This window comes from Lactuca serriola, chromosome 6 (genome assembly GCF_051521515.1).
Source record: "Lactuca serriola cultivar US96UC23 chromosome 6, Lser_US96UC23_V15, whole genome shotgun sequence".
Taxonomy (NCBI): domain Eukaryota; kingdom Viridiplantae; phylum Streptophyta; class Magnoliopsida; order Asterales; family Asteraceae; genus Lactuca; species Lactuca serriola.
In genome coordinates, this window is record NC_136413.1 from 26795001 (window position 1) to 26802840 (window position 7840).

Consider the following 7840-nt stretch of genomic DNA (forward strand, 5'->3'; position numbering starts at 1 on the left):
ATCACACAAATTTCAGCATAAGGGTATTTTGGATAATTAACTATATTTAAAAAAGGAAATTTTCGGATTTTTAGGAATAATTAATTCTCCTAATTTTTAATTTTTAATTTTTTTAAATTAATTCTATTTTAACTCAAATGTACTTTTATAGAATAACCGAATTTATTCTAATAGAATGATAGAATGTCAGCTATAAACTAGTAAAAATATTTCTGATTTTATTCTTATATAATATAGAAAATTTAAGAATTTTACAACATATATTATCAATAATAAAAATTTCTAAAGAACACGGACGTTGTGTTAAACATATTTAATTCTTTAATAATTACTAATTAAATTAATTCTTGAAGAATAAGACTATAAACAAAACTTACATTAATCCTGGAAACAAATATATGACTAATAATGTTTAAGAATTACATTTATTCTTCAAGATTTATACTAACAATTAGGGATGAGCAAAGCAACCGACCCGGCTGGAACCGGCCCGGGAACCGAAGTCGGCTCTACCGGTTCCCGGTTCCTGCCGGTTCTTGTCGTGTCTTCAATGTTGGAACCGGTTCTCAAGTACGAATTAAAACACCGACTAGAAATCGTAGCTCTTAAAAACCTATGTCGAACTGAGACGCTCCATTTTAGATTAGTGATCATATAATCCTCTGTTCTCAAGATATCAGCCGGACAAATTTATGGAACAACGTCATACTTATTGGCCAACAGTTTGTTTCTTGATCTCCGATTTGTTTGGCATAGAACTTAATCGAACACATCAATTTAGTTCTGACCGGGCCCGGTACATAGGTCAAAACAAAATCATCGAGAGGCATAAGATATTGCTTTTAATCCTCCAAGGACTAAAAGGAACAGATAAACTTCGACCCATATGCTTGTACTAACTCCTCATCAAATTGTACAACCAACTCATAGTCAACAACTCATGTATCTTGGTTTGAAGACTTATATGATATTATCGTCTCACAATCACTCGAGATAAATTCCATGAAGTGATACAAGTGAGCGTGGGTTTAATCCAATAATCAGACCTTATGAGCACTCATGAATGTTGCAGCAAACTTTGCTATGTCTAATACAATTCAGAAAAATCTACAATCCAAATTCATGAAAGTCTTGCTTCAATACCTACTTCCAACGTATGATCGACATTGGATAGTTTGAATAATATAGCTATTTTGGAAGTCAAAACATGCAAAGTGAAACAATAGTAAACAAATTAACATAAGACAGTACTATACTAGTAAATAAAAACACCTTTTATTTAAGAATCAAATGTCAATTACATTTCAACTATTACAAGTTTCGGAAGCTATCTAATCATTTAAAACTAATATCACCCTTCAGCCCGATGCGTCTCGCATGCTGTAAGTGCTTAACCCTACTCAGTCCCTTCGTGAGGGGATCTGTTGGGTTCTCTTCAGACGATACTCTTTTTGCCACAAGGAGTCCTTCTTCTATTCGATGTCTTATGAAGTGATATTTTCTATCGATGTGCCTGGATCTGCCATGATCCCTTGGTTCCTTGGCTAAGGCAAATGCACTCTTGTTGTCATAGAAAATCTCCATAGGCTCCTTTATAGTTGGTACAACTCCAATGTCTCCGATGAAGTTCTTCAGCCATATTGCCTCCTTCGCCGCCTCACTTGCTGCTATGTACTTTGATTCACAAGTTGAATCAGATACTGTCTCCTGCTTGGAACTTTTCCAAGTTATTGCTCCTCCATTCAGGTTAAAGACCCAGCCCGACTGAGAGCGGAAATTATCTCTGTCGGTCTGAAAGTTGGCGTCACTATACCCTGTTACTCTCAAGTCATCACTCCCACCGAGGGTAAGGAGCCAGTCCTTATTCCTCCGCAAGTAATTGAGAATGCTCTTTACCGCAATCTAGTGAGCCTTGCCCGAATTCCCTTGATATTTGCTGACCATGCTCAAAGAAAAGGCCACATCAGGGCGAGTACAAGTCATAACATACATGATCGAACCAACCGCAGATGCATATGGTATTTGACTCATCTCATCTATCTCAGCCTCTATACTCGGAATCTGAATTTTACTCAGTTTGGCATTGCTCTGGATCGGTAAGTCACATTTCTTAGAATCTATTATGCTGAATCTTTTCAACACCTTTTTCCAAGTAGGTACTTTGATTAAGTCCAATTAGTCTCTTACTCATGTCTCTCAATATCCTTATCCCAAGAATATAGGCAGCTTCTCCAAAGTCCTTCATAGAAAAACACTTCCCAAGCCAGGACTTAACCTCCTGCAAGGTTGGGATGTCATTTCCTGTGAGTAGTATGTCATCCACATACAATACTAGAAAACTAATTATGATCCCACTAGCTTTGACATATACATAGGACTCATCCTCGCTCCTAGAAAATCAAAACTCTTTAACTTTCTCATCGAAACAAAGATTCCATCTGAGAGATGCATGTTTCAATCCATAAATTGATTTCTCAAGCTTACACACTTTATTAGGTTACTTTGCATCGACAAAACCCTTTGGCTGACTCATGTAAACATCCTCAGGCAACTTTCCATTAAGGAAAGCGGTTTTGACATCCATTTTCCATATTTCATAATCATGAAATGCAGCAATGGCTAGCATAACCCTAATAGACTTAATCTTCGCTACTGGTGAGAAGGTATCATTATAATCAACTCCCGAAGTTTGAGTAAAGCCCTTCGCAACCAGTCGCGACTTATAAGTGTGTACCTTCCCATCCATGTTGGTCTTCTTCTTGAAGATCCATTTGCACCCGACTGTCTTACGACCCGATACATTGTCAACCAAGTTCCAAAATTGATTGTCATACATGGACTGAATCTCGCTGTCCATAGCCTCTTTGCATTTTGTAGACTCGAGGCCTGACATGGCTTCCTTGTAGTTGTTAGGTTCATCAAAATTTACCAGTGTGATATCACTAATAAATGTATCACCTTCTGCAGTAATATGGAAACCATAAAACTTAAGTGGAATCCTAACTATACTGGAACGCCTCAAAGGTACATAATTGTCATTCGTCTCAACAGGAGTTTCCTCCTCAGGTTGATCGCTAGTGTTTGAGGTTCCTTCAACGCTTGACTCTTGAAGTTCTTCAAGGTCAATTTGCCTCCCACTATGTCCTTGGTCTATGAGCTCTCTCTCTCGCGAAAGACTTCTCTCCTCGCAACAAATCGATCTGTAGAAGAGATAACCAAAGGATTTCTATGGGTAGCCGATGAAAATACACCGCTCACTACGAGGTTCGAGCTTGTCGTGAGTCTTGTGTAAGCCTTGCAACCCCAAACCTTGATGTGGTCTAATGTGGGAGCCTTCCCAGTCCACATATCGTGAGGTGTTTTGGCAACCTTCTTAGTTGGGACTAGATTAAGGATGTGGGCGGCGGTCTCTAAGGCATACCCTCAGAATGAGATAGGTAACGAAGCTCGACTCGTCATGGAATGCACCATGTACAACAAGGTTCGATTGCACCTCTCAGCCACACCATTAAGCTGTGGTGTCCTAGGTGGTGTCAACTGCAAAACAATTCCACATTCCTTAAAGATAGTCAAGGAACTCGATACTAAGATACTCACACCCCCGATCAGATTGGAGCATCTTTATCTTCCTGCCCAGCTGATTCTCCACTTCCTTTTTAAACTCTTTGAATTTTTCAAAGGTTTCTGACTTATGCTTGATTAAGTAGATATAGCCATATCTGCTGTAATCATCAGTAAAAGTCACAAAGAAGTGGTTAGCATCCCTTGTGGTGGTTCTGAAGGGCCTACACACATCGGTGTGTATGAGATCCAACAAACCTTCACCCCTTTCACAAATACCACTTAAGGGTGACTTGGTCATCTTTCCAAGTAAGCAATATTCTCAAGTGTCATCCGACCTTAAGTCGAATGACTCCAAAACTCCGGCCTTTTGGAATTGGCCTATGCACTTCTTGCTGACATGTCCAAGACGACAATGCCACAAGCATGATTTATCCAATTCATTAGAAGAATCGATATGCAACACATTATTTCCTAAGTTGTCTACAACATTCACAGTTTCATATACACCATTACAAGGTAATGCTTTAAAATAAAACACACCATTATAATAAGCATTTATAGCGCCAATTTCATTATCAAATGAAAAACTATATCCTTGTTTGTACAAACCATAAAAGGAAATAATATTTCTCACCATATCAGACGAGTAGCAACAATTATTCAAATCTATTTCTAACCCACTATTAAGCAATAAAGAGTAAACTACAATCTTGGTGACAGGTTAAACCTTCCTATTCCCCATGATCAGTTTATCTTCCCGTTCTCCACATCCTTACTTCCTTTTAGGCCCTGCACATCAAAACAAATGTGAAATCCACAACCTGTGTCAAGAACCCAACAGTTAGAATGTAATGAAGTTTTAGATAGAATAGTATAAATACCTGCATGGGTGGGTTTAACCTTCCCATCCTTGACATCCTGCAAGTATTTGGGGCTGCTTCGCTTCCAGTGCCTTTTGTTGTGACAGTAGAAACACTCTGCTTCCTTAGGAATGGAAGAAGGAGGAGCAGAACCAACCTTTGTCCCACTTGAAGAGGATCCATCATGAGACTTTCCCTTACAACTCTTTGAGGGAGCCTTCCTCTTCTTCCCTTTCCCTTGTCCAATTTTTAGAATAGGGGCAGTTATGGTAGGAGTAGAAACAAAATTTTTACCTTTGAGACCGATTTCAACAGTCCTCAAAAGCCCTTGAAGTTTTCTAAGTGTGACCTTCTCCTTGTTCATATGATAGGTCATGCGGAGCTGATCATAACATGGTGATAAGGAGTGTAGAATTATATCTATAGCCAACTCCTTAGGGAAGTTCACATTTAACTTTAGCAACCGGTCCACAAACCTTTGCATTTTCTGCAAGTGCCCGTGATGGGCTCACCATCCTTCATCCTCGTTGTTATCATGGAAGAGATGATTTCATATCTCTTTTGACGAGCACTCTGATGGTATCTTTCCATCAGGTCCTAGTACATCTCAAAAGGCTAGAAGTCCTCATAGGACTTTTGGAGTTCAGCCGACATAGAGGCAAGCATGATATAAGCTACCTTGGTGGCATCATTCTCATGTGCCCTAAACTCCACAATCTCCCTAGGAGTAGCAGAAGACCCATCGATTTCCTTAAGCTCCTTGTCTAGGACATATTCCTTGTCCTTATAGCGAGTGACCATCCTGATGTTCCTAATCCAATCATTGAAGTTGGAACCATGAAAGATGACTCTCCCACAAAGATTCATGAGAGAAAAGGAGCTAGTAGGGTTTGAGCCAGAAGCAGTGTTGGAAGACATCTGAAAGAAAGAAAGACAAAGTTTAGATTAGATAAAGAGTCCTTAATATAACACTTAAAATGAAATATTAAGGCTAGGACCCAACACAATATTTTACAAATTGGAAAAAGGATGCCGTAATCCAACTTGCAAAATATTTGAAGGTATGTAAAAGACGATTTACCAATTTTCACCATGAAAAACGAAATTGATTATTATGTTTTAATTGGATTGAAACTCCTAGATCCTTTGAGATTCATTGGACAATTCAATGGCATGTTTATATCTCGATTATGCCCTTAAGGTTTGTGACTGGGATACCGAGGATCACAAACAAGGTGTGAATAACCATGCAAATTAACTTGGTACTCTTAATTTTATCATCTAATCGATGTGCCGGTTAACCACACACGCTCCACCGATCTATGATAAACATCAAGCTACCATTTGCCGCCCTTACTAGTCCATGTTAGTGTTCCGATTAACCACACACACTCCATTAACGACTTGGCAAGGTGCAAAGTGCAATTTTCATGGATTAGCATCAATTTCACATTTTCCTAAAGTAACTAAGATTGGGAATTTATAAAAGGTTTAGTTACTTTATAATTATCATTATACTTAATGATAATTATAATCCTATCCTACTCGTTCGGCTAACGACCCTCCACCAGTCAAGGAAGCGGTGGGTGAGAGTGAACACCCATTAAACTGCCATTTTATAGGCAGTAACCTTATCCCCCCCCCCTTATAGACCGGCTTCGTGAATGAGGCCTACTAAAGGTAAGACGACTTGATCTTATACCTATATATTTAATTAAACTTATAATATTATAAGAGTATAAGGGTTGAATTTAACTTTTAAAATTCTAAGGTTTGGAATTAAAGTTTCATAAGTGAGACTTTACAAATTCCAAAACTTGATGGCAAGTTTTGAAACTTGTCAAAATCCTTTCACATTCATAACTTATGAGTTTAATGGATTTTAAAAGGAAAAAACTTTTCATTTTCTATAACCTATGGTTTTTAATGACTCTTTTAAGAAATGAGACCTTTCACTTTCCATAACTTGAGGACAAGTTATGGAGTCCATTAAAACCATTTAGATCATAACTTAATTAATGCAATAATCAAATAATTCATACATGATCTTAAACTCATAAGAACACGATAATTCAAATAATCAATTTTCAAGAAATTAGCCTGATCATATAAACTAATACAAAACTTGAAACTATGACAATTATCTTTTAATTGGACAAGTATGATCATTACCGTATAAAAAAAGGTTTCATAGTTCCAAAAACAGTTTAGGGTAATGATCCTAATCCAATTGCTAGCCAACACTCGAAATTCTGCTCACATATGCATCACCATGTCATGGTAATAGCTACCACGTCGTGGTGGGCAGGCAGAAACGAAATTGGCGGATTTTCTAACTTTGAAAAACAATAAAACATCAAGTATAATAGAAAACAATCCTAGGATTTGATACCACTAAAGGGTTTTGAGCATCCTAACAACCTTAAGGTGCACATACAACTCTAAATGCACCATGCTACTCTCAGGTCAAGTACATACCAATTATAGTTATGGGCTTAGACACTAAATCCAACAGATAGCTTGTGGAGTCATCAGGGCAGCAGTTAGGGATTTCTATCAGTGAGCATCAACATTCAAGGTGAGTCCCCTCACTGTTCTATGGGTCAAAGGCACCAATGCCAACCCATATGGTTTATGTATTATAGAAAGACCCCGAGGGTGACCCTTGGCATTTTTATGAAAGACTAGAAGGTTGCTCCTGGCAAACTATATGCAAGACCAGAGTCTGAACTCTAGCAGTTAATTAGTTAAGTAGTGTCAATTTTATGCTAGTTGTCATTATGATGCTTATATGGAAGACCAGGAGGTGGCTCCTGGCACTTGTCTATAAGACCCAGGGTTTTGGCCCCTATCCTAGAAAGGAAGACCATGATACAGCTCATGGCATAATGTCAAGACTATGGTTGGCACATTACACTTTTATTGATTGTTGGATATGTATGATATGTATGGCTCGTATGATATGTATGGTATGTGGTATTTAGGGAAATCGCTAAGCTTTGTGCTTACAGTTTGTGGTTTATGGTTTCAAGTACTTCCGGTTCGAAAGGGAAGGGCCCGACTTGATCGCACCGCATACACCCATTTTTTCTGCAATACGTGATTTTGGGAATGAACACTAATAATTGTTTTATTTTGAAATGCTTTTAAATGTTTGAATAAAAGTTACATGAGTGTTTTGATTATAATAAAAATGAAATTTTTACCATATGATTTTCGGGGTGTTACATACTGCATAATCAAATTCTATATGATTATAAACAATGTAAAATATTCACTTAATCCTAAACATTGTGTGACAGAATAAACCGAATTAAAGAAGAACAAGGCAAAGCAACTCTTTTCAAATGGATTAACTTTGTATTGTATTCATATACATCTTATGATTACCTTAACAAAAAGGAATGGGAAGGATG